The sequence below is a fragment of the Salmo salar genome, chromosome 19 (genome assembly GCF_965601325.2).
Source record: "Salmo salar chromosome 19, fSalSal1, whole genome shotgun sequence".
Taxonomy (NCBI): Eukaryota; Metazoa; Chordata; class Actinopteri; order Salmoniformes; family Salmonidae; genus Salmo; species Salmo salar.
The window spans coordinates 85,163,349-85,189,982 of record NC_138309.1 but is presented as its reverse complement, the minus strand read 5'-3'; the positions used below and the strand labels follow the sequence as shown (position 1 = coordinate 85,189,982).

The window sequence follows — 26,634 nt, the reverse complement described above, 5'->3', positions numbered from 1 at the left end:
ACCCTGTTGTATAGCCTAAACTCTTATGTGTTTGTACTGAATTTAACAGGCTACCTAAATCTCATTTTTAGGCCCATGGAAAGTCATACTTTGTATAATAAATCACTCAGAATTGGAGTATTGACATTAATAAATTGAACTAAAGAAATGATGTGGTACACCCAATGGTATTAACAATGTAGTCAGTTATACTGTGGACCACTAGAATACCACACACTTCATGAGAATAGGTTGGAGGAAGTTTTACACTAGAATGCTGAGGAAAGTTGATTTCACCTGTAAGTCAGTACGGGACAGAGAAGACAACAAGAAAGAACCAGCCAATAGGATAAAGAGGAAGAGAGGAAGGTAGAGAAATAGACAAAAAGAGAGAAAGCACAGAGAAAGAGAGGGAGAAGTACAGTGCATTCGAAAAGTTTTCAGCCCCCTTGACTTTTTTCACATTGTGTTAGGTTACAGCCTTATTCTAGAATGAATTACTCCCCCCCTCATCAGGAATACATAATACCTCATGATGACAAAGTGAAAAAAATATGTTTTTACATTTTTTTGGCAAATTTATAAAGAATTAAAAACTAAAACATCACATTTACATAAGTATTCAGACTCTTTACTCAGTACTTTGTTGAAGCACCTTTGGCAGCGGTTACAGCCTCTAGTCTTCTTGGGTATGACGCTACAAGCTTGGCACACCTGTATTTGGGGAGTTTCTGTCACGTCCTGACCATAGTAAGATGTTATTTTCTATGGTAGAGTAGGTCAGGGCGTGACAGGGGGTGTTTTGGGCTTTTCTATGTTTTCTATTTCTATGTTCTTAGGTTCTAGTTTTTGTATTTCTATGCTGGCTTGTTTGGGATGATCTCCAATTGGAGGCAGCTGGTCCTCGTTGTCTCTAATTGGAGATCATATTTAAGTAGGGGTTTTTCTTCCTGGGTTTTGTGGGTGATTCTTTTTGAGTAGTGTTTGTTCTCCTCTGCGTCACGGTTTGTTGTTTTTGTCTATTCAGTTATTTTGATGTATTGCATGAGTTTCACAGAGTAAATAAAATGTGGAACTACACTCACGCAGCACTTCGGTCTGCCCCTCTCTACGACAGGCGTGACAGTTTCTCCCATTCTTCTATTCAGATCATCTCTTTTGGCTCATGTGCCTTTTACTGAGGAGAGTCTTCTGTCTGGCAGCTGTTTATTTTCCATTTGATTTAAACTTTATGTAACTAGGCAAGTCAGTTAAGAACAAATTCTGATTTACAATGACGGCCTACACTTGCCAAACCCGGATGACGCTGGGCCAATTGTGCGCCGCCTTATGGGACACCCAATCACGGCCGATTGTGATACAGCCTGGAATCGAACCAGGGTTTGCAGTGACGCCTTTAGCACTGAGATGCAGTGCCTTAGACCTCTGCGCCACCCGGGGGAGCACTCTACCATAAAGGCCTGATTGGTAGAGTGCTGAAGAGATGGTTGTCCTTCTGGAAGGTTCTCCCATCTCCACAGAGGAACTCTACAATAGTAGGTTTTGGTAGACAGAGTGACCACAGGGTTCTTGGTCACCTCCCAGAACAAGACCCTTCTCCCCCGATTGCTCAGTTTGGCTGGACGGCCAGCTCCAGGAAATGTCTTAGTGTTTCCAAACTTCTTCCATTTAAGAATGATGGAGGCCAATGTGTTCTTGGGGACCTTCAATGCTGCAGACATGTTTTGGTACCTTTCCCCAGATGTGTGCCTCGACACAATCCTGTCTCTGAGCTCTATGGACAATTCCTTCGACCTCATGGCTTGGTTTTTGCTCTGACATGCACTGTCAACTGTGGGACCTTATATAGACAGGTGTGTGCATTTCCAAATCATGTCCAATCAATTTAATTTACCACAGGTGGACTCCAATCAAGTTGTAGAAACATCTCAAGGATGATCAATGGAAACAGTATGCACCTGAGCTCAATTTCGAGTCTCATAGTAATGAGTCTGATTAATAATAAGGTACTTCTGTTTTAAATATTTTATACATTTGCAAAAAAAATCTAAAAACCTGTTGTAGTTTTGTCATAATGGAGTATCATGTGTAGATTGATGAGATTTTTAAATGTATTTCATCCATTTTAAAATAAGGCTGTAACTGTCACGTCCTGACCAGTAAAATAGGTTGTTTGTTATTGTAGTTTGGTCAGGGCGTGGCAGGGGGTGTTTGTTAGAGTGTTTCGGGGTTTGTTGGGCTATGTTCTTGTTAGTCTATTTCTATGTTAGTTCTAGTATGTCTATTTCTATGTGGTGTTGATTGGGTTGACCTTCAATTGGAAGCAGCTGCTCCTCGTTGCTTCTAATTGAAGAGGGGTGGGGTGAGGGGTGTTTTTTTCTATGGGATTTGTGGGTAGTTGTTTCCTGTTTTGTGTCTGTGTACCTGACGGGACTGTTTAGTGTCGTTTGTTGTTTTTGTATACGTGTTTCTTTTGTTTTTCCTTCTTTAATAAAATAAGAAGATGAGTTTACACGTTCCCGCTGCGTTTTGGTCCAATCTCTACGACACCCGCGACAGTAACTTAAAACAAAATGTGGTAAAAGTCAAGGGGTCTGAATATTTTCCTGAAATCATCTGTATAAGGTAAAGGCAGGACGAAGGCCAGCCACAGTCACTCACAATGGTCCTGCTCAAGGGGTTCCAGGATGTCACTCTCTGTGTCAATGGGAATGTGTCATGGCTGTCTGATAGGCTGTAGCTGCTGGTAGAACTCATCCTAGAGAGGAGAGGACAGAGAGACATTTACAGGGTTAATTCCTGCTGTAGGTACACAACAGAGAGAGGACAACGAGAGCAGGTTACAGCCATGTTAATGTTGAATTGAGGATTAAAAAATATATATATATTTAATAGAGATAATCCACAGATGTACAGTATTTAGGTTGTCTATGGATGACGTCTGGCTGTAGTAACATAACAAGCATGTATACTCTATACACAACTTGCTTGGAATTAAGGAGATACATATTTATAGAGAATAATTGAATCATCGTAATGGATGGCTCAGTACTATAAGTAGTTTCATTTACAAACGTAGGTATACAGCATGAACTGGGCCAAAGTTCAGAGCAAAACGAGAGAAAAACACATTCTTCTGGAAAATATCCATTTGATACTACCTACCGCTAGATGTCTGTTAGCAAAACAAAGAACCAAAACTAAAAAGAAACTCAACTGATTTCTAAAAGTCGACAAAAGATGGATGGGAAGATCTAAGGTACACAACAGTAGGTTTTGGTAGACAGAAGGTACTAAGGTACACAACAGTAGGTTTTGGTAGACAGAAGGTACTAAGGTAAACAACAGTAGGTTTTGGTAGACAGAAGGTACTAAGGTAAACAACAGGTTCTGGTAGACAGAAGGTACTAAGGTAAACAGTAGGTTTTGGTAGACAGAAGGTACTAAGGTAAACAACAGTAGGTTTTGGTAGACAGAAGGTACTAAGGTAAACAACAGGTTTTGGTAGACAGAAGGTACTAAGGTAAACAACAGGTTCTGGTAGACAGAAGGTACTAAGGTAAACAACAGTAGGTTTTGGTAGACAGAAGGTACTAAGGTAAACAACAGTAGGTTTTGGTAGACAGAAGGTAAACAACAGTAGGTTTTGGTAGTCAGAAGGTAAACAACAGTAGGTTTTGGTAGTCAGAAGGTACTAAGGTAAACAACAGTAGGTTTTGGTAGACAGAAGGTAAACAACAGTAGGTTTTGGTAGTCAGAAGGTAAACAACAGTAGGTTTTGGTAGACAGAAGGTACTAAGGTAAACAGTAGGTTTTGGTAGACAGAAGGTAAACAACAGTAGGTTTTGGTAGACAGAAGGTACTAAGGTAAACAGTAGGTTTTGGTAGGCAGAAGATACTAAGGTAAACAACAGTAGGTTTTGGTAGACAGAAGGTACTAAGGTACACAACAGTAGGTTTTGGTAGACAGAAGGTACTAAGGTAAACAACAGTAGGTTTTGGTAGACAGAAGGTACTAAGGTAAACAACAGGTTCTGGTAGACAGAAGGTACTAAGGTAAACAACAGGTTCTGGTAGACAGAAGGTACTAAGGTAAACAACAGTAGGTTTTGGTAGACAGAAGGTAAACAACAGGTTTTGGTAGACAGAAAGTACTAAGGTAAACAACAGTAGGTTTTGGTAGACAGAAGGTACTAAGGTAAACAACAGTAGGTTTTGGTAGACAGAAGGTACTAAGGTAAACAACAGGTTCTGGTAGACAGAAGGTACTAAGGTAAACAACAGGTTCTGGTAGACAGAAGGTACTAAGGTAAACAACAGTAGGTTTTGGTAGACAGAAGGTAAACAACAGGTTTTGGTAGACAGAAGGTACTAAGGTACACAACAGTAGGTTTTGGTAGACAGAAGGTAAACAACAGTAGGTTTTGGTAGACAGAAGGTACTAAGGTAAACAACAGTAGGTTTTGGTAGACAGAAGGTACTAAGGTAAACAACAGGTTTTGGTAGACAGAAGGTACTAAGGTAAACAACAGTAGGTTTTGGTAGACAGAAGGTACTAAGGTAAACAACAGTAGGTTTTGGTAGACAGAAGGTACTAAGGTAAACAACAGTAGGTTTTGGTAGACAGAAGGTACTAAGGTAAACAACAGGTTCTGGTAGACAGAAGGTACTAAGGTACACAACAGTAGGTTCTGGTAGACAGAAGGTACTAAGGTAAACAACAGTAGGTTTTGGTAGACAGAAGGTAAACAACAGGTTTTGGTAGACAGAAGGTACTAAGGTACACAACAGTAGGTGTTGGTAGACAGAAGGTAAACAACAGTAGGTTTTGGTAGACAGAAGGTACTAAGGTAAACAACAGGTTCTGGTAGACAGAAGGTACTAAGGTAAACAACAGGTTCTGGTAGACAGAAGGTACTAAGGTAAACAACAGTAGGTTTTGGTAGACAGAAGGTACTAAGGTAAAAACAACAGGTTCTGGTAGACAGAAGGTACTAAGGTAAACAACAGGTTCTGGTAGACAGAAGGTACTAAGGTAAACAACAGTAGGTTTTGGTAGACAGAAGGTAAACAACAGGTTTTGGTAGACAGAAGGTACTAAGGTACACAACAGTAGGTTTTGGTAGACAGAAGGTAAACAACAGTAGGTTTTGGTAGACAGAAGGTACTAAGGTAAACAACAGTAGGTTTTGGTAGACAGAAGGTACTAAGGTAAACAACAGTAGGTTTTGGTAGACAGAAGGTACTAAGGTAAACAATAGATTTTGGTAGACAGAAGGTACTAAGGTAAACAACAGTAGGTTTTGGTAGACAGAAGGTACTAAGGTAAACAACAGTAGGTTTTGGTAGACAGAAGGTAAACAACAGGTTTTGGTAGACAGAAGGTACTAAGGTAAACAACAGTAGGTTTTGGTAGACAGAAGGTACTAAGGTAAACAATAGATTTTGGTAGACAGAAGGTACTAAGGTAAACAACAGTAGGTTTTGGTAGACAGAAGGTAAACAACAGGTTTTGGTAGACAGAGGTACTAAGGTAAACAACAGCAGGTTTTGGTAGACAGAAGGTAAACAACAGGTTTTGGTAGACAGAAGGTACTAAGGTAAACAATAGATTTTGGTAGACAGAAGGTACTAAGGTAAACAACAGTAGGTTTTGGTAGACAGAAGGTACTAAGGTAAACAACAGTAGGTTTTGGTAGACAGAAGGTACTAAGGTAAACAACAGTAGGTTTTGGTAGACAGAAGGTACTAAGGTAAACAACAGTAGGTTTTGGTAGACAGAAGGTACTAAGGTAAACAACAGTAGGTTTTGGTAGTCAGAAGGTACTAAGGTAAACAACAGTAGGTTTTGGTAGACAGAAGGTAAACAACAGTAGGTTTTGGTAGACAGAAGGTACTAAGGTACACAACAGTAGGTTTTGGTAGTCAGAAGGTAAACAACAGTAGGTTTTGGTAGACAGAAGGTACTAAGGTACACAACAGTAGGTTTTGGTAGACAGAAGGTACTAAGGTAAACAACAGTAGGTTTTGGTAGACAGAAGGTACTAAGGTAAACAACAGTAGGTTTTGGTAGACAGAAGGTACTAAGGTAAACAACAGTAGGTTTTGGTAGACAGAAGGTACTAAGGTAAACAACAGTAGGTTCTGGTAGACAGAAGGTAAACAACAGTAGGTTTTGGTAGTCAGAAGGTAAACAACAGTAGGTTTTGGTAGTCAGAAGGTACTAAGGTAAACAACAGTAGGTTTTGGTAGACAGAAGGTACTAAGGTAAACAACAGTAGGTGTTGGTAGACAGAAGGTAAACAACAGTAGGTTTTGGTAGACAGAAGGTACTAAGCTAAACAACAGTAGGTTTTGGTAGACAGAAGGTAAACAACAGTAGGTTTTGGTAGACAAAAGGTAAACAACAGTAGGTTTTGGTAGTCAGAAGGTAAACAACAGTAGGTGTTGGTAGACAGAAGGTAAACAACAGTAGGTTTTGGTAGTCAGAAGGTAAACAACAGTAGGTTTTGGTAGTCAGAAGGTAAACAACAGTAGGTTTTGGTAGTCAGAAGGTAAACAACAGTAGGTGTTGGTAGACAGAAGGTAAACAACAGTAGGTGTTGGTAGACAGAAGGTAAACAACAGTAGGTTTTGGTAGTCAGAAGGTAAACAACAGTAGGTTTTGGTAGACAGAAGGTACTAAGGTAAACAACAGGTTCTGGTAGACAGAAGGTACTAAGGTAAACAACAGTAGGTTTTGGTAGACAGAAGGTACTAAGCTAAACAACAGTAGGTTTTGGTAGACAGAAGGTACTAAGGTAAACAACAGTAGGTTTTGGTAGACAGAAGGTACTAAGGTAAACAACAGTAGGTTTTGGTAGACAGAAGGTAAACAACAGTAGGTTTTGGTAGTCAGAAGGTACTAAGGTAAACAACAGTAGGTTTTGGTAGTCAGAAGGTAAACAACAGTAGGTTTTGGTAGACAGAAGGTACTAAGGTAAACAGTAGGTTTTGGTAGACAGAAGGTAAACAACAGTAGGTTTTGGTAGACAGAAGGTACTAAGGTAAACAGTAGGTTTTGGTAGGCAGAAGGTACTAAGGTAAACAACAGTAGGTTTTGGTAGACAGAAGGTACTAAGGTACACAACAGTAGGTTTTGGTAGACAGAAGGTACTAAGGTAAACAACAGTAGGTTTTGGTAGACAGAAGGTACTAAGGTAAACAACAGTAGGTTTTGGTAGACAGAAGGTACTAAGGTAAACAACAGTAGGTTTTGGTAGACAGAAGGTACTAAGGTAAACAACAGTAGGTTTTGGTAGACAGAAGGTACTAAGGTAAACAACAGTAGGTTTTGGTAGTCAGAAGGTAAACAACAGTAGGTTTTGGTAGACAGAAGGTAAACAACAGTAGGTTTTGGTAGACAGAAGGTACTAAGGTACACAACAGTAGGTTTTGGTAGACAGAAGGTACTAAGGTAAACAACAGTAGGTTTTGGTAGTCAGAAGGTAAACAACAGTAGGTTTTGGTAGACAGAAGGTAAACAACAGTAGGTTTTGGTAGTCAGAAGGTACTAAGGTAAACAACAGTAGGTTTTGGTAGACAGAAGGTACTAAGGTAAACAACAGTAGGTTCTGGTAGACAGAAGGTAAACAACAGTAGGTTTTGGTAGTCAGAAGGTAAACAACAGTAGGTTTTGGTAGTCAGAAGGTACTAAGGTAAACAACAGTAGGTTTTGGTAGACAGAAGGTACTAAGGTAAACAACAGTAGGTGTTGGTAGACAGAAGGTAAACAACAGTAGGTTTTGGTAGACAGAAGGTACTAAGGTAAACAACAGTAGGTTTTTGTAGACAGAAGGTACTAAGCTAAACAACAGTAGGTTTTGGTAGACAGAAGGTAAACAACAGTAGGTTTTGGTAGACAAAAGGTAAACAACAGTAGGTTTTTGTAGACAGAAGGTACTAAGGTAAACAACAGTAGGTTTTGGTAGACAGAAGGTAAACAACAGTAGGTGTTGGTAGACAGAAGGTAAACAACAGTAGGTTTTGGTAGTCAGAAGGTAAACAACAGTAGGTGTTGGTAGACAGAAGGTAAACAACAGTAGGTGTTGGTAGACAGAAGGTAAACAACAGTAGGTTTTGGTAGTCAGAAGGTAAACAACAGTAGGTTTTGGTAGTCAGAAGGTAAACAACAGTAGGTTTTGGTAGACAGAAGGTACTAAGGTAAACAACAGTAGGTTTTAGTAGACAGAAGGGGCTCCTTCGGTAAAAGGGGTAAATTGATCATCAGAAAGAAAATAGGACAAAGACACTCTTCATATAATGATTTTAAATGCCTTTATTTGTATGGCACGTTCAATGGAAACACAGTTTTAAAACTCTGACATGTTTCAGCTGCACGGCCTTCGTCAAGGGGAGAGCATAGCTAGCTACCCAGCTGCCCTTGGGCCATACAAATAAAGGCATTTTGATTGATTATATGAAGAGTGCCTTGGTCCTCCTTTGGTTTTTTATGATTTCTAAAAGTCTTGGCCATTGAAAAAAGAGAACGTCTCTCTCTCTCTCTCTCTCTTTCTCGCTCTAGCTTTTAAAGGCTCTAAACACTACTAATGGTATTACAAGGAAAGGTACACTGGCCCGTGGAGAAGGAGCAGCCTGTCACAGGGAGAAAACCTCAGTGAACCCAGCTAAAGACACTGAGCGTTGGCTGACGCCAATGTCAGCCCCATTAGTTCTACAGCTGGTTTTATTTTCTTAAAGAACCAAGTATACCTCAGAGTACAGTCCTCCGGGCCAAACTTGAATAAATAAATTGCCCCGTGTCCCTTCTGAAGGGTTCTATGTGGTCTAGTTTTTCAGTGTTAAAAGGTGATGAAGTTTTCCCAGTACAGTCAGCCAGTCAGCCAGTACAGTCAGCCAGTCAGCCAGCCAGCCAGCCAGCCAGTCATCCAGCCAGTCAGCCAGTCAGCCAGCCAGCCATCCAGCCAGTCAGCCAGTACAGTCAGCCATCCAGCCAGTCAACCACCCAGCCAGTCAGCCAGTCCGCAAGTATAGTCAGCCAGTCAGCCAGCCAGTCATCCAGCCAGTCAGCCAGCCAGCCATCCAGCCAGTCAGCCAGTACAGTCAGCCATCCAGCCAGTCAGCCAGTCAGCCAGTACAGTCAGCCATCCAGCCAGTCAGCCATCCAGCCAGTCAGCCAGTCAGCCAGTACAGTCAGCCATCCAGCCAGTCAGCCAGTCAGCCAGTACAGTCAGCCATCCAGCCAGTCAGCCAGTATAGTCAGCTAGTCAGCCAGCCAGTCAGCAACTACAGCCAGTACAGTCAGTCAGTACAGTCAGCCAGTACAGCCAGCCAGGACATTCAGCCAGTCAGTCAGCCAGTCAGCCAACCAGCCAGTGCAGTCAGCCAGTACAGTCAGCCAGTACAGCCAGCCAGGACAGCCAGCCAGGACAGCCAGCCAGTCAGTCAGCCAGTACAGTCAGCCAGTACAGTCAGTCAATACAGTCAGCCAGTACAGCCAGCCAGTGAGCCAGTTAGTCACCCAGTCAGTCAGTCAGCCAGTGCAGTCAGCCAACCAACCAACCAGTCAGCCAGCCAGCCAGTACAGTCAGCCAGTACAGCCAGCCAGGACAGCCAGCCAGGACAGCCAGCCAGTCAGTCAGCCAGTACAGTCAGCCAGTACAGTCAGTCAGTACAGTCAGCCAGTACAGCCAGCCAGTGAGCCAGTTAGTCAGCCAGTCAGTCAGTCAGCCAGCCAGCCAGTACAGTCAGCCAGTACAGCCAGCCAGTGAGCCAGTTAGTCAGCCAGTCAGTCAGTCAGCCAGTACAGTCAGCCAACCAACCAACCAGTCAGCCAGTACAGTCAGCCAACCAACCAGTCAGCCAGCCAGCCAGTACAGTCAGCCAGTACAGCCAGCCAGTGAGCCAGTTAGTCAGCCAGTCAGCCAGTCGGTCAGCCAGTCAGCCAGTCAGTCAGCCAGTACAGTCAGCCAACCAACCAACCAGTCTGCCAGTCAGCCAGTACAGTCAGCTAGTCAGCCAACCAGCCAGTACAATCAGCTAGTCAGTCAGCCAGTCAGACAGCACAGTCAGCAGTCAGCCAGCCAGTACAGCCAACCTGTCAGTCAGCCAGCCATCCAGCCAGTACAGTCAGCCAGTGCAGCCAGCCAGTACAGTCAGCCAGTACAGCCAGCCAGGACAGTCAGCCAGTCAGTCAGCCGACCAGCCAGTGCAGTCAGCCAGTACAGTCAGTCAGTACAGTCAGCCAGTACAGTCAGCCAGTACAGTCAGCCAGTACAGACAGCCAGTGAGCCAGTTAGTCAGCCAGTCAGCCAGTTAGTCAGTCAGCCAGTCAGTCAGCTAGTCAGTCAGCCAACCAACCAGTCAGCCAGTACAGTCAGCTAGTCAGTCATCCAGCCAGTCAGTCAGACAGCACAGTCAGCAGTCAGCCAGCCAGTCAGCCAGTACAGTCAGCCAGTACAGTCAGTCAGTCAGTCAGTCAGCCAGTACAGCCAACCTGTCAGTCAGCCAGCCAACCAGCCAGTGCAGTCAGCCAGTACAGCCAGCCAGTCAGTCAGCCAGTCAGTAAGCCAGTCAGTCAGCCAGTCAGCCAACCAGTGAGCCAGTTAGTCACCCAGTCAGTCAGTCAGCCAGTGCAGTCAGCCAACCAACCAACCAGTCAGCCAGCCAGCCAGTACAGTCAGCCAGTACAGCCAGCCAGGACAGCCAGCCAGGACAGCCAGCCAGTCAGTCAGCCAGTACAGTCAGCCAGTACAGTCAGTCAGTACAGTCAGCCAGTACAGCCAGCCAGTGAGCCAGTTAGTCAGCCAGTCAGTCAGTCAGCCAGCCAGCCAGTACAGTCAGCCAGTACAGCCAGCCAGTGAGCCAGTTAGTCAGCCAGTCAGTCAGTCAGCCAGTACAGTCAGCCAACCAACCAACCAGTCAGCCAGTACAGTCAGCCAACCAACCAGTCAGCCAGCCAGCCAGTACAGTCAGCCAGTACAGCCAGCCAGTGAGCCAGTTAGTCAGCCAGTCAGCCAGTCGGTCAGCCAGTCAGCCAGTCAGTCAGCCAGTACAGTCAGCCAACCAACCAACCAGTCTGCCAGTCGCCAGTACAGTCAGCTAGTCAGCCAACCAGCCAGTACAATCAGCTAGTCAGTCAGCCAGTCAGACAGCACAGTCAGCAGTCAGCCAGCCAGTACAGCCAACCTGTCAGTCAGCCAGCCATCCAGCCAGTACAGTCAGCCAGTGCAGCCAGCCAGTACAGTCAGCCAGTACAGCCAGCCAGGACAGTCAGCCAGTCAGTCAGCCGACCAGCCAGTGCAGTCAGCCAGTACAGTCAGTCAGTACAGTCAGCCAGTACAGTCAGCCAGTACAGTCAGCCAGTACAGACAGCCAGTGAGCCAGTTAGTCAGCCAGTCAGCCAGTCAGTCAGTCAGCCAGTCAGTCAGCCAGTACAGTCAGCCAACCAACCAGTCAGCCAGTCAGCCAGTACAGTCAGCTAGTCAGTCAGCCAGCCAGTCAGTCAGACAGCACAGTCAGCAGTCAGCCAGCCAGTCAGCCAGTACAGTCAGCCAGTACAGTCAGTCAGTCAGCCAGTACAGCCAACCTGTCAGTCAGCCAGCCAACCAGCCAGTGCAGTCAGCCAGTACAGCCAGCCAGTCAGTCAGCCAGTCAGTAAGCCAGTCAGTCAGCCAGTCAGCCAACCAGCCAGTGTAGTCAGCCAGTACAGCCAGCCAGTCAGCCAGTACAGCCAGCCAGTCAGCCAGTGCAGTCAGCCAGCCAGTCAGCCAGTGAGTCAGCCTCTATGTAGGGTGCACCCTATTCCCTATATACTGTATTGCACTACTTTTGTGGTCCATGGGCCCTGGTCAACAGTAGTGCACTATGTGGGGGAGTAGTGTCTCATTTGGGACACAAGGCTGTGTTTCAAGGAAGAAGAGTTACATCAAAAATTACATAAAAAAGTTACATTGGGAAGAGGAATAATAGTTACATCAGGAAGAGGAAGCAGAGTTACATCAGGAAGAGGAAGTAGAGGTACATCAGGAAGAGGAAGGAGAGGTACATCAGGAAGAGGAAGTAGAGGTACATCAGGAAGAGGAAGGAGAGGTACATCAGGAAGAGGAAGTAGAGGTACATCAGGAAGAGGAAGTAGAGGTACATCAGGAAGAGGAAGGAGAGGTACATCAGGAAGAGGAAGTAGAGGTACATCAGGAAGAGGAAGTAGAGGTACATCAGGAAGAGGAAGGAGAGGTACATCAGGAAGAGGAAGTAGAGGTACATCAGGAAGAGGAAGTAGAGGTACATCAGGAAGAGGAAGGAGAGGTACATCAGGAAGAGGAAGTAGAGTTACATCAGGAAGAGGAAGTAGAGGTACATCAGGAAGAGGAAGTAGAGGTACATCAGGAAGAGGAAGTAGAGGTACATCAGGAAGAGGAAGTAGAGGTACATCAGGAAGAGGAAGTAGAGGTACATCAGGAAGAGGAAGTAGAGGTACATCAGGAAGAGGAAGTAGAGGTACATCAGGAAGAGGAAGTAGAGGTACATCAGGAAGAGGAAGGAGAGGTACATCAGGAAGAGGAAGGAGAGTTACATCAGGAAGAGGAAGTAGAGGTACATCAGGAAGAGGAAGTAGAGGTACATCAGGAAGAGGAAGGAGAGTTACACCAGGAAGAGCAAGGAGAGTTACACCAGGAAGAGGAAGTAGAGTTACATCAGGAAGAGGAAGGAGAGTTACATCAGGAAGAGGAAGGAGAGTTACATCAAGAAGAGGAGGGAGAGTTACATCAGGAAGAGGAAGGAGGGTTATATCAGGAAGAGCAAGGAGAGTTACACCAGGAAGAGGAAGGAGAGGTACACCAGGAAGAGGAAGTAGAGTTACATCAGGAAGAGGAAGGAGAGTTACATCAGGAAGAGGAAGGAGAGGTACACCAGGAAGAGGAAGGAGAGGTACACCAGGAAGAGGAAGGAGAGGTACATCAGGAATAGGAAGTAGAGGTACACCAGGAAGAGGAAGGAGAGTTACACCACGAAGAGGAAGGAGAGGTACATCAGGAAGAGGAAGGAGAGTTACATCAGGAAGAGGAAGGAGAGGTACACCAGGAAGAGGAAGGAGAGGTACACCACGAAGAGGAAGGAGAGGTACATCAGGAAGAGGAAGGAGAGTTACATCAGGAAGAGGAAGGAGAGTTACATCAGGAAGAGGAAGGAGAGTTACATCAGGAAGAGGAAGGAGAGGTACACCAGGAAGAGGAAGGAGAGGTACACCACGAAGAGGAAGGAGAGTTACATCAGGAAGAGGAAGTAGAGTTACATCAGGAAGAGGAAGGAGAGTTACATCAGGAAGAGGAAGGAGAGGTATATCAGGAAGAGGAAGAAAAGTTACATCAGGAAGAGGAAGGAGAGGTACATCAGGAAGAGGCAGGAGAGGTACATCCGGAAGAGGAAGTAGAGTTACATCAGGAAGAGGAAGGAGAGTTACATCAGGAAGAGGAAGGAGAGGTACATAAGGAAGAGGAAGGAGAGGTACATCAGGAAGAGGAAGGAGAGTTACATCAGGAAGAGGAAGGAGAGGTACACCAGGAAGAGGAAGGAGAGTTACATCAGGAAGAGGAAGGAGAGGTACACCAGGAAGAGGAAGGAGAGTTACATCAGGAAGAGGAAGGATTCACAAATAAATTCTCTCTATTTCCCTCTCTCATTGATCCCCCAGCTCTTGCTTCAATCATTTGTGAATCAGAATCAGGCTGCTCCGCTCTGTTCAGCTCCCTGGTGTTTGTGAATCAGAAATCAGGCTTCTCCGCTCTGTTCAGCTCGCTGGTGTTTTTGATCATCTCACTAGGCGTCAACCTCAAGTAAATGTCTGAAAAATAGAGAGGAATCACAAAATTCCTGCCCCGCGGTTAATTAAACCCTCAGAAAGGGGTAGTGATGGGGAGAAAATTGATAGTTGCATATCGCAATATTATTCAAATTGTTTTTATACTGTAGGTAACGTTAGCAAGCGCTAGTCGGCTGCACCTGCGCCAAAACTCCGGTACTGTTCATCCTATAGCTTGTTCTCCATAATCTTTTTAAATACCGCACCTGCTGTCTCTAACTCTGAATGCTTGGCTATGAAAAGCCAACTGACATTTACTCCTGAGGTGCTGACCTGTTGCACCCTCTACAACCACTGTGATTATTATTATTTGACCATGCTGGTCATCTATGAACGTTTGAACATCTTGGCCATGTACTAATATAATCTCCACCCGGCACAGCCAGAAGAGGACTGGCCACCCTTCAGAGCCTGGTTCCTCTCTAGGTTTCTTCCTTTCTAAGGAGTTTTTCCTAGCCACCGCGCTTCTACATCTGCATAGCTTGCTGTTTGGGTTTTAGGCTGGGTTTCTGTATAGCACTTTGGCTGATGTAAAAAGGGCTTTATAAATGCATTTGATTGATTGACATGTTTTCAGCACTTTTATTTCCCTGACTGATCAAAACTCCTTTTCTCATGCTCTCTCTTGTCTCTCTGCAGCAGATATATATGTACTATTGTAAAGTGGTTGTTCCACTGGATATCATAAGGTGAATGCACCAATTTGTAAGTCGCTCTGGATAAGAGCGTCTGCTAAATTACGTAAATGTAAATGTAGCAAGATGGCGCCGGCAGAGGTGGTCGCCTCGCTTCAGGTCCTTAGAAAACTATGCAGTATTTTTTATTTTTTTATGTGTTATTTCTTACAGTGTTAGCCCAGGAAATCTCAAGTGTTATTGCATACAGCTGGGAAGAAGTATTGGATATAAGAGCAACGTCAACTTACCAACATTACGACCAGGAATACGTCTTTCCCAAAGCGCAACAGCACCTCTTCAACATCAGGAAGCTGAATAAATCCAGCTTGTCATCTAAATCACTCACAAACTTTTACAGATGCACAATCGAGAGCATCCTGTCGGGCTGTATCACCGCCTGTTACGGCAACTGCACCACCCTCAACCGCAAGGCTCTCCAGAGGGTAGTGTGGTCTGCACACCGCATCACCGGGGGCAAACTACCTGCCCTTCAGAACACCTACACCACCCAATGTCACAGGAAGGTCAAAAAGATCATCAAGGACAACAACCACCCGAGCCACTGCCTGTTCACCCCACTATCATCCAGAAGGCGAGGTCAGTACAGGTGCATCAAAGCTGGAACCGAGAGACTGAAAAACAGCTTATATCTCAAGGCCATCAGACTGTTAAACAGCCATCATTAACATAGAGAGGCAGCTGCCTACATACAGACTCAAATCTCTGGCCACTTTAATAAATGGACTTAATAAAGGTATCACTAGTCACTTTAAATAATGGCACTTTAATAATGTTTACATATCCTACATTAGTCATCTCATATGTATATACTGTATTCTACACCATCTATTACATCTTGCCTATGCCTCACGGCCATCACTCATCCATATATTTATATGTACATATTCTTATTCATTATTTTACATTTGTGTGTACAAGGTAGTTGTTGTGAATTTGTTAGATTACTTGTCAGATATTACAGCATGGTCGGAACTAGAAGCACAAGCATTTCGCTACACTCGCATTAACATCTGCTAACCATGTGTATGTGACCAATAACATCTGCTAACCATGTGTATGTGACCAATAACATCTGCTAACCATGTGTATGTGACCAATAACATTTGACTCGATGTTTGGAACATCAAATCACAATATGTATAGAATTCGGAGAATCATAATACATATTGTATCAGCACCTGAGTATAGTGATCATATTGTATCAGCACCTGAGTATAGTGATCATATTGTATCAGCACCTGAGTATAGTGATCATATTGTATCAGCACCTGAGTATAGTGATCATATTGTATCAGCACCTGAGTATAGTGATCATATTGTATCAGCACCTGAGTATAGTGATCATATTGTATCAGCACCTGAGTATAGTGATCATATTGTATCAGCACCTGAGTATAGTGATCATATTGTATCAGCACCTGAGTATAGTGATCATATTGTATCAGCACCTGAGTATAGTGATCATATTGTATCAGCACCTGAGAATAGTGATCATATTGTATCAGCACCTGAGTATAGTGATCATATTGTATCAGCACCTGAGTATAGTGATCATATTGTATCAGCACCTGAGTATAGTGATCATATTGTATCAGCACCTGAGTATAGTGATCATATTGTATCAGCACCTGAGTATAGTGATCATATTGTATCAGCACCTGAGTATAGTGATCATATTGTATCAGCACCTGAGTATAGTGATCATATTGTATCAGCACCTGAGTATAGTGATCATATTGTATCAGCACCTGATTATAGTGATCATATTGTATCAGCACCTGATTATAGTGATCATATTGTATCGTGAGGTCCCTGGGAATTCCCAGCCTTAGAAAGGCGTCTCCACAAGTAAAAATTATATTTTAGGGTTAGAATTAGGGTTTAGGGTGGGGGTTTGGGACAATAGGATTTTGAATGGCAATCAATTATTTGGTTCCCCACAAGGAGAGTAAAACAAGTGTGTGTGTGTGTGTGTGTGTGTGTGTGTGTGTGTGTGTGTGTGTGTGTGTGTGTGTGTGTGTGTGTGTGTGCGCGTGTGTGCGTGTGTGCGTGTGTATGTGCACAACACAAACAAGATCTGTGACCAGGCTAACATTTACCTGGAGTGTGTGGCCGTGTTCAACAGAATCAAATCTGTGATGCATTGTGGGTAAATTGTGACTGATTGACCGATCTACAAATCATAATGAGTTGTTATTTATGATGCAAAATGATTACTATATCAGTCAGCTGATGTTGAACAAACCTCTGACAGATAGGCCTTGAGGCTGGAGGCCTTGCCCAGACTATCTGTTGTACTCAGCCCAGGAGGCGTGAGTAGGGGCCTGGGTCGGGTTGGCTGACTGGTTGGGGTCACCGGCCTGCTCCGTGACTTCCTGAAGGTCACCTCCTTATGACCCCTGTGACCTCCGTGAACACCGACTCCTGGGGTCACGGCCGTCATGGCCGACTTGGAGGTCAGCAGGCTGTTGGGGGTCATCGGTCTGCTGCTGGGGGTTCTGGGGGTCGTAGTTCTGCTGCCGGGGTTGCTGGGGGAATGAGTCCGGTGGCTGCCGGTCATGGTGAGGGAGGTGGGCTTGCGGGTAAGCAGGGGGCTGAGTTTAGGACTGACCAGGGGATAACCTATAGAGCTGGGCTTGGCTGAGCGGGTGAGGATGGGAGACTGAGGTCTGGAAGTCTGGCCGGGTAAGGGGAAGGTATTGGGGAGTGTGACCGGGAGAGAGGTGTGGAACAAGGGGGTGGGTAGAAGAGAGCTGTTGGGACTCCGCTGGGCTAGTTTCCCCTGCTCTGCCAGCTTGGCCAGGTCCTTCTCCACCTCTGAAGGGAGACAGAGACAGACAGGTTGGGAATATAAATGCAGAATGACATTAGGACCTAGAGTTTTCTGTCACAACTGTCCTCGTCCTCAGATGAAACAGAGAAGTCCTCATCTGAGAAAGTAGACCAATACGCAGCGGAGTTCGTGTTCATCTTAGAATTTAATTGATCAAGAACGTGAACACTATACAAAAACAAGAATCAAAGAAACACGACAGTACAACAGTCTTGCAGGCTATACGAAAAGCAATGCAAAAACAACTACCCACAACCCCAAACAAAAACACACACCTGTTTATAGGACTCCCAATCATAGGCAACTAGAAACACCTGCCTCCAATTGAGAGTCCAGCAACCCAACCTACACATAACACAAAACCTCTGCCACGTCCTGACCAAAACTAATACAATTACTCCCTCTGCTGGTCAGGACGTGACATTTTCCCTGAAGTTGTAACCTAGTCAGGTCCTTCTCCACCTCTGAATGGGGACAGAGACAAAGACAGAACGACCATAACGAATGACAAACAAACAAGATTTATAAGTAGGGTCCAGTGATGTTCCTGCCCACCATATCTGGCAGGGTAAGACTCTGGACGTTACGACATTAAACAGGGGCCAGAGAGCTTCGTAAAAGTGGGCGATGTTTCAAATCAGTATCCTTTTCAATCCTTCACATACATACAGCGGATGCACATACACGTTCAGATCTCTGTTGTTGGAATCAAAACAAAGTGTGTGTCATGGTAGTCTCTACTGATGTTAATACCATGGTAGTCTCTACTGATGTTAATACCATGGTAGTCTCTACTAATGTTAATACCATGGTAGTCTCTACTAATGTTAATACCATGGTAGTCTCTACTAATGTTAATACCATGGTAGTCTCTACTGATGTTAATACCATGGTAGTCTCTACTGATGTTAATACCATGGTAGTCTCTACTGATGTTAATACCATGGTAGTCTCTACTGATGTTAATATCATGGTAGTCTCTACTGATGTTAATATCATGGTAGTCTCTACTGATGTTAATACCATGGTAGTCTCTACTGATGTTAATATCATGGTAGTCTCTACATATCTGAAGATACAAGGTGTTAGCAAACATCAACACCATCAGAGATCACAGGTTTCATAACAGACACCATTAGAGATCACAGGTTTCATAACAGACACCATCAGAGATCACAGGTTTCATAACAGACACCATCAGAGATCACAGGTTTCATATCAGACACCATTAGAGATCACAGGTTTCATATCAGACACCATCAGAGATCACAGGTTTCATAACAGACACCATCAGAGATCACAGGTTTCATAACAGACACCATCAGAGATCACAGGTTTCATATCAGACACCATCAGAGATCACAGGTTTCATAACAGACACCATCAGAAATCACAGGTTTCATAACAGACACCATCAGAGATCACAGGTTTCATATCAGGGGTGTGGGACTGCTGCATTTTCCTTTTTGTCATTATGGTTTGTCTTCAAAACCTTTTTTACTGGTCATAAAAAAACAATATTTATTGACTCTTTCAATTCAAATTCCAGAATGGCATTAAAAACATTGCCTACATAGTACGAAGGTTACATCCTAAATGGTGCCATATTTTCTATGTAGTGCACCCATAGGCTCTGGTCAGAATTAGTGTACTACAGAGGGAATAGCATTGAGGATGCGTTGAAGTGTTCTGCCAGAAAATCAGAAAAAATATAATTATTTGCTTTATTGGTAGTTACAAAAACAGTTTTCTTTGTGAGGAGAGGATGCGACTGCCAAGGAGAACATCTGGGAGTAGCCTCATCTCCTCATCTCTTCGTCTCTCCTCGTCTCTCCTTTCCTCGTCTCTCTTCTTGTCACGAACGGCGTGACTGGGGGGGTTTATCTAGTTTATTTTTTCTATGTTTGGTTCTAGTTTCTGTTTTTCTATGTTGGGTTTTTTGGATGGTCCCCAATTAGAGGCAGCTGGTCATCGTTGTCTCTAATTGGGGATCATATTTAAGTAGTTGTTTTTCCCACCTTTGTTTGTGGGAGATATTTTGAGTTAGTGCATGTTGCACCTCTTCGTCACGGTTTGTTATTTTGTTTATAGTTTATTGTATGTTTTGCATAGTTTCACATATAAATAAAGATGTGGAAAGATACGCACGCTGCGCCTTGGTCTCCTTCATACGACGAACGTGACACTTCTCGTCTCTCTTCTCCTCGTTTCGTCTCTCGTCTTTCCTCTATTCATCTACTCATCTCTGCTCGTCTCTCCTCTCTGCTCGTCTCTCTGCTCGTCTCTCTGCTCGTCTCTCCTCTCGTCTCTTGTCTCGTCTCTCCTCTCGTCTCGTCTCTCCTCTCCTCGTCTCTCCTCTCCTCGTCTCTCCTCTCCTCGTCTCTCCTCTCTGCTCATCTCTCTGCTCGTCTCTCTGCTCGTCTCTCTGCTCGTCTCTCTGCTCGTCTCTCTGCTCGTCTCTCCGCTCGTCTCTCTGCTCGTCTCTCCGCTCGTCTCTCCTCTCATCTCATCTCTCCTCTCCTCGTCTCTCCTCTCCTCTCCTCGTCTCTCCTCTCTCCTCGTCTCTCCTCTCGTCTCATCTCTCCTCTCCTCGTCTCTCCTCTCCTCTCCTCGTCTCTCCTCTCTCCTCGTCTCTCCTCTCCTCTCTCCTCGTCTCTCCTCTCCTCTCGTCTCTCCTCTCGTCTCTCCGCTCTGCTCGTCTCTCCTCTCCTCGTCTCTCCTCTCCTCCCCCTGTTTTTGTCCTTTTCAGATTTTGACGCTGTTGGGTTTTCAGCGATACAAGAGGTATATTTTCTGAAATGACTCACCTCAAAGGGTTTGTGCTCGATAGGCTCCGGTCAAACGTAGTGTACTATATAAGGAGAAGGGTGCCATTTGGGACGCACTCTAAGTATTTTCAGGAAACCGTGTACGTGTGACATTTAATAAATACCATGAAGCGGAAGCATGTATTCGATAAACCTCGACTTCCACCATTTATGGGCAAACAGAACCTTCTCCAAAAACAAACAGCATTTACATTTTTTTGTGCACTACTTTTGACTGCACATGGAATAGGGCGCCATTTGGGACAGATCATAAATGTATGTTTGAATGAGAATATACAGTTGAAGTTGGAAATTTACAAACACTTAGGTTGGAGTCATTAAAACTCGTTTTTCAACCACTCCACAAATGTCTTGTTAACAAACTATAGTTTTGGCAAGTCGGTTAGGACATCTACTTTGTGCATGTCACAAATCATTTTTCCAACAATTCTTTACAGACAGATTATTTCACTTATAATTCACTGCATCACAATTCCAGTGGGTCAGAAGTTTACATACACTAAGTTTACTGTGCCTTTAAACAGCTTGGAAAATTCCAGAAAATGATGTCATGGCTTTAGAAGCTTCTGATTGGCTAATTGACATCATTTGAGTAAATTGGAGTTGTACCTGTGGATGTATTTCAAGGCCTACCTTCAAACGCAGTGCATCTTTGCTTGAAATGATGGGAAAATTAAAAGAAATCAGCCAAGACCTCAGAAAAAAAATTGTAGACCTCCACAAGTCTGGTTCATCCTTGGGAGCAATTTCCAAACACCTGAAGGTGCCACGTTCATCTGTACAAACAATAGTACGCAAGTATAAACACCATGGGACCACACAGCCGTCATACCGCTCAGGAAGGAGACGTGTTCTGTCTCCTAGAGATGAACGTACTTTGGTGCGAAAAGTGCAAATCAATCCCAGAACAACAGCAAAAGACCTTGTGAAGATGCTGGAGGAAACAGGTACAAAAGTATCTATATCCACAGTAAAACGAGTCCTATATCGTCATAAACTGAAAGGCCGCTCAGCAAGGAAGAAGCCACTGGTCCAAAACCGCCATAAAAAAGATCGTACTTTTTGGAGAAATGTCCTCTGGTCTGATGAAACAAAAATAGAAATGTTTGGCCATAATGACCATTGTTATGTTTGGAGGAAAATGGGGGAAGCTTGCAAGCTGAAGAACACCATCCCAACCGTGAAGCACGGGGGTGGCAGCATCATGTTGTGGGGGTGCTTTGCTGCCGGAGGGACTGGTGCGCTTCACAAAATAGATGGCATCATGAGGGAGGAAAATTATGTAGATATATCCAGCCTCGCGGCTAGGCGGGACGAATTCGTCCCACCTACGCAACAGCCAGTTGAATCCCGTGGCGCGATTTTCAAATACCTTAGAAATACTATTACTTCAATTTCTCAAACATATTACTATTTTACAGCATTTTAAAGACAAGACTCTCATTAATCTAACCACACTGTCCGATTTCAAAAAGGCTTTACAACGAAAGCAAAACATTAGATTATGTCAGCAGAGTACCCAGCCAGAAATAATCAGACACCCATTTTTCAAGCTAGCATATAATGTCACAAAAACCCAAACCACAGCTAAATGCAGCACTAACCTTTGATGATCTTCATCAGATGACAACCCTAGGACATTATGTTATACAATACATGCATGTTTTGTTCAATCAAGTTCATATTTATATCAAAAAACAGCTTTTTACATTAGCATGTGCCGTTCAGAACTAGCATACTTCCGGGGAATTTACTAATAATTTACTAAATTACTCACGATAAACGTTCACAAAAAGCATAACAATTATTTTAAGAATTATAGATACAGAACTCCTCTATGCACTCGATATGTCCGATTTTAAAATAGCTTTTTGGTGAAAGCACATTTTACAATATTCTAAGTACATAGCCCAGCCATCACGGGCTAGCTATTTAGACACCCAGCAAGTTTAGCCTTCACCAAAATCAGATTTACTATTACAAAAGTTTGATTACCTTTGTTGTCTTCGTCAGAATGCACTCCCAGGACTGCTACTTCAATAACAAATGTTGGTTTGGTCCAAAATAATCCATGGCTGTAACATGGATTATGGGAAGCTTTATGGCTGTAACATGGATTATGGGAAGCTTTATGGCTGTAACATGGATTATGGGAGGCTTTATGGCTGTAACATGGATTATGGGAAGCTTTATGGCTGTAACATGGATTATGGGAAGCTTTATGGCTGTAACATGGATTATGGGAAGCTTTATGGCTGTAACATGGATTATGGGAAGCTTTATGGCTGTAACATGGATTATGGGAAGCTTTGTGGCTGTAACATGGATTATGGGAAGCTTTGTGGCTGTAACATGGATTATGGGAAGCTTTATGGCTGTAACATGGATTATGGGAAGCTTTATGGCTGTATCATGGGTTTTGGGAAGCTTTATGGCTGTAACATGGATTATGGGAAGCTTTATGGCTGTAACATGGATTATGGGAAGCTTTATGGCTGTAACATGTGTTTTGGGAAGCTTTATGGCTGTAACATGGGTTTTGGGAAGCTTTATGGCTGTAACATGGGTTTAAAGAGCAATTGAACACTCCGATTGGCACGTGTGTTTTTCCTGTTGCTCATTAGGAAAACGAGATTTCAGTCTTGGAGGTGTGTTTCCTGACCGATTCTATGTGTGGTTAATGATGATTGTCCCCCGTGAGTGAGTGAGTGAGTGAGTGAGTGAGTGAGTGAGTGAGTGAGTGAGTGAGTGAGTGAGTGAGTGAGTGAGTGAGTGAGTGAGTGAGTGAGTGAGTGAGTGAGTGAGTGAGTGAGAGAATTTCCAAGACAATTATGAAATAACATAGATTTGCCTCATTTAATTGTTAAAACGGAAAAGGAGAAAGCGAAGGCAACCACCACATAATCCTTGGGGTAAGAGATGAAACAATAGGAGAGGTGGTGGGTTGAATCATGGAACAGATTAGCAGCTAGAAAGAAGAAGAATTGAGTTGTACAACAGCTCCCTTAAACTGCCTGGTGGGGAGAGGCTCTGTTTCAATACAGCCAAACAGACTAACTCGGCGTAAAACAACTAGAAATCAAAGACATCTGATGGCTTGAGGGCGTTTCAGAACGAAAAGAATGCAAAGTGTGCCATGTTGTCAACACAAGGGCTTCTCTCGTGCCTGTAATGCAAGCCAGAGTACAGTTCTCTGTGTTATTTAGTCACTAACTCAGTGCAGTAGGTAGAGAAGTTATAATAATTAATGTCGGTTTAGATAAAACAAAATAAAAAATAAAAAACATTTAAATGGTAATCAGTCCATTAATCACAACACTAACGTAAGTCTTGACTTTGGATGTCTTTACCACGGCAGTACAAGGTATGCTCTCCATTCCTCTCCTCACACACAGTCTCCATAGGTAAGACTGGCTCCACCAGAGTCGATATAGATATTTTACCAGGTAGTTGACTGAGAACACATTTTCATTTACAGCAACAACTTGGGGAACAGTTAGAGGGAGGATGAATGAGCCAATTGGAAGCTGGGGATGATTATGTGGCCATGGTAGTCAGATTGGATATTTAGCCAGGGCACAGAGGTTAACACCTTTAAACTTACAATATGTGCCACAGGATCTTAGAGTCAGGACAAGCATTTAACGTCCCATTCGAAAGCTGACACCCTCTACGGGGAAAGGTCTGCCCTGGGGCATCGGGATATTTTATTAGACCAGAGGAAAGAGTGCCTCCTACTGGCCCTCCAACACCACTTCCAGCAGCATCCGGCCTCCCATCCAGGGACCGACCAGGACCAACCCTGCTTAGCTTCAGAAGCAAGTCAGCAGTGGGATCAAGGGTGGTATGCTGCTGTTACTGTGTACTATGTTACTGTGTTATTATGTTACTGTGTTACTATGTTACTGTGTTACTGTGTGTTACTGTGTTACTGTGTACTGTGTTACTATGTTACTATGTTACTGTGTTACTGTGTTACGGTGTACTGCATGTTACTGTGTTACTATGTTACTGGGTACTGTGTAACAGTTTACTGTGTTACTATGTACTGTGTACTAGGTACTGTGTTACTATGTTACTGTGTACTATGTTACAGTTTTACAGTGTACTACTTTACAGTGTACTATGTACTGTGTTACAGTGTTAGTGTACTATGTTACAGTGTACTACTTTACAGTGTACTATGTACTGTGTTACAGTGTACTACTTTACAGTGTACTATGTACTGTGTTACAGTGTTACAGTGTTGTGCTGCTGGCTAAGAGAAAACATTTTCTTTCTCATTCTCACAGTGTTGGAAACTAGTCTATTACTGTAAAAATTTAGATAATCAACAGTTGTCTTTTTAAGAGCTTTTATTCATTTTTAAGAGCTCAAAATGTTGCCAACACAGGACATCCACGTGTGTCCCTCAGAGTACCAACCAGGGTGCTGTTCTACTGGTGAAATCGCTCACACACTGAGGAAGACTCATACAATAGGCTACCAATGAGCAGATGAGCATATGTGTGTGTGTGTGGGGGGGGGGGGGGGGGGGGGGGGGGGGGGGGGCACAGAAGTGTGTGGGGGGGAACTATCCTTGTGGGGAATAGAAGTCCTCACAAAAATAGTAAAACCAGGAAAAGTCTGACAAGTAGGGCTATTTCGTCGGTCCCCAGAAGGAAAAATGCTTTTTTTAGGCTTAGGTGTTAGGTTAAGGTTACAATTAGGGTTATGAAGCAGGACAGGGAAAATAACCAAAAACTGTATGTCACGGTGTGTGTGTCGTTCCACATTTTATTTACACTGTGAAACTATGCAATACATAAACATAAACTAAAGAACAAAACAACAAACCGTGACGCAGAGTTGAAACATACACTAACTCAAAAACAATCTCCCACAAACACAGGTGGAAAAAAACCCTACTTAAGTATGATCTCCAATTAGAGACAACGAGGACCAGCTGCCTCTAATTGGAGATCATCCAAAACAAAACCCAACATAGAAATACAAAACTAGACCCTGACAACATAAAAATAGAAAACAGAAAAAACCTCCCTGTCACGCCCTGACCTACTCTACCATAGAAAATAACATCTTTCTATGGTCAGGACGTGACACTGTAAAAGAACAAACATTTTAGAGGAACAGAATCAGAACCGCGAATGAATGTGATCTATACTGTTCTGGAACAGAACCATTATTTTAAAAGCATTGGAACTGGTTATTAGCGGTTTTTTACATTCCAAGCATTTTTTTTCTCGTCCGTCAAAAAATGCAACACAGCACCTATGCAAAAGCCCTCAGTCTGTCACAAAAATCGTATTCCAGTGTCCAATGCTAGTTAAAACCTGTTGGGGTTAGGGGGCAGTATTGACACGGCCGGATAAAAAACATACCCGATTTAATCTGGTTACTACTCCTGCCCAGTAACTACAATATGCATATAATTATTGGCTTTGGATAGAAAACACCCTAAAGTTTCTAAAACTGTTTGAATGGTGTCTGTGAGTATAACAGAACTCATATGGCAGGCAAAAACCTGAGAGGATTCTATATGGGAAGTGGCCTGTCTGACAAGTTGTAGTTCATCTGGGCTCTTTTTATTGAAGACTGAGGATCTTTGCTATAACGTGACACTTCCTACGGCTCCCATAGGCTCTCAGAGCCCGGGAAAAAGCTGAACGATATCGAGGCAGCCTCTGGCTGAAACACATTATCGCTTTTGGCAAGTGGCCGATCAGAGTACTATGGGCTTAGGCGCGTGCCCGAGTCGACCCCATGCTTTATTTTCTTTCGTCTGTTTACCTAAATGCAGATTCCCGGTCAGAATATTATCGCTTTTTTACGAGAAAAATTGCATAAAAATGGATTTTAAACAGCGGTTGACATGCTTCGAAGTACGGTAATGGAATATTTACAATTTTTTTGTCACGAAATGCGCCATGCTCGTAACCCTTATTTACCCTTTCGGATAGTGTCTTGAACGCACGAACAAAACGCCGCTATTTGGATATAACTATGGATTATTTGGGACCAAACCAACATTTGTTATTGAAGTAGAAGTCCTGGGAGTGCATTCTGACGAAGAACACCAAAGGTAATAACATTTTTCTTATAGTAAATCTGACTTTGGTGAGTGTTAAACTTGCTGGGTGTCTAAATAGCTAGCCCTGTGATGCCGGGCTATCTACTGAGAATATTGCAAAATGTGCTTTCACCGAAAAGCTATTTTAAAATCGGACATATCGAGTGCATAGAGGAGTTCTGTATCTATAATTCTTAAAATAATTGTTATGCTTTTTGTGAACGTTTATCGTGAGTAATTTAGTAAATTCACCAGAAGTTTGCTAGTTCTGAACGTCACATGCTAATGTAAAAAGCTGGTTTTTGATATAAATATGAACTTGATTGAACAAAACATGCATGTATTGTATAACATAATGTCCTAGG

The 26,634-nt window shown here is 43.5% G+C and overlaps 1 pseudogene across 1 annotated transcript in view; it reads right to left on the bottom strand.

Moving 5' to 3' along the window:
- The window catches only part of LOC106579704 (uncharacterized protein C8orf34 homolog), a 154,499-nt pseudogene that overhangs the window by 8,445 nt on the left and 119,420 nt on the right, over nt 1-26,634 (bottom strand). Inside the window, exons 12-13 of the transcript XR_014381715.1 lie at nt 16,784-17,355; nt 2,641-2,737 (exon numbers count right to left, since the gene is read on the bottom strand). The product of XR_014381715.1 is annotated as an uncharacterized protein C8orf34 homolog (transcript). The remainder of the gene's footprint in view (nt 1-2,640; nt 2,738-16,783; nt 17,356-26,634) is intronic.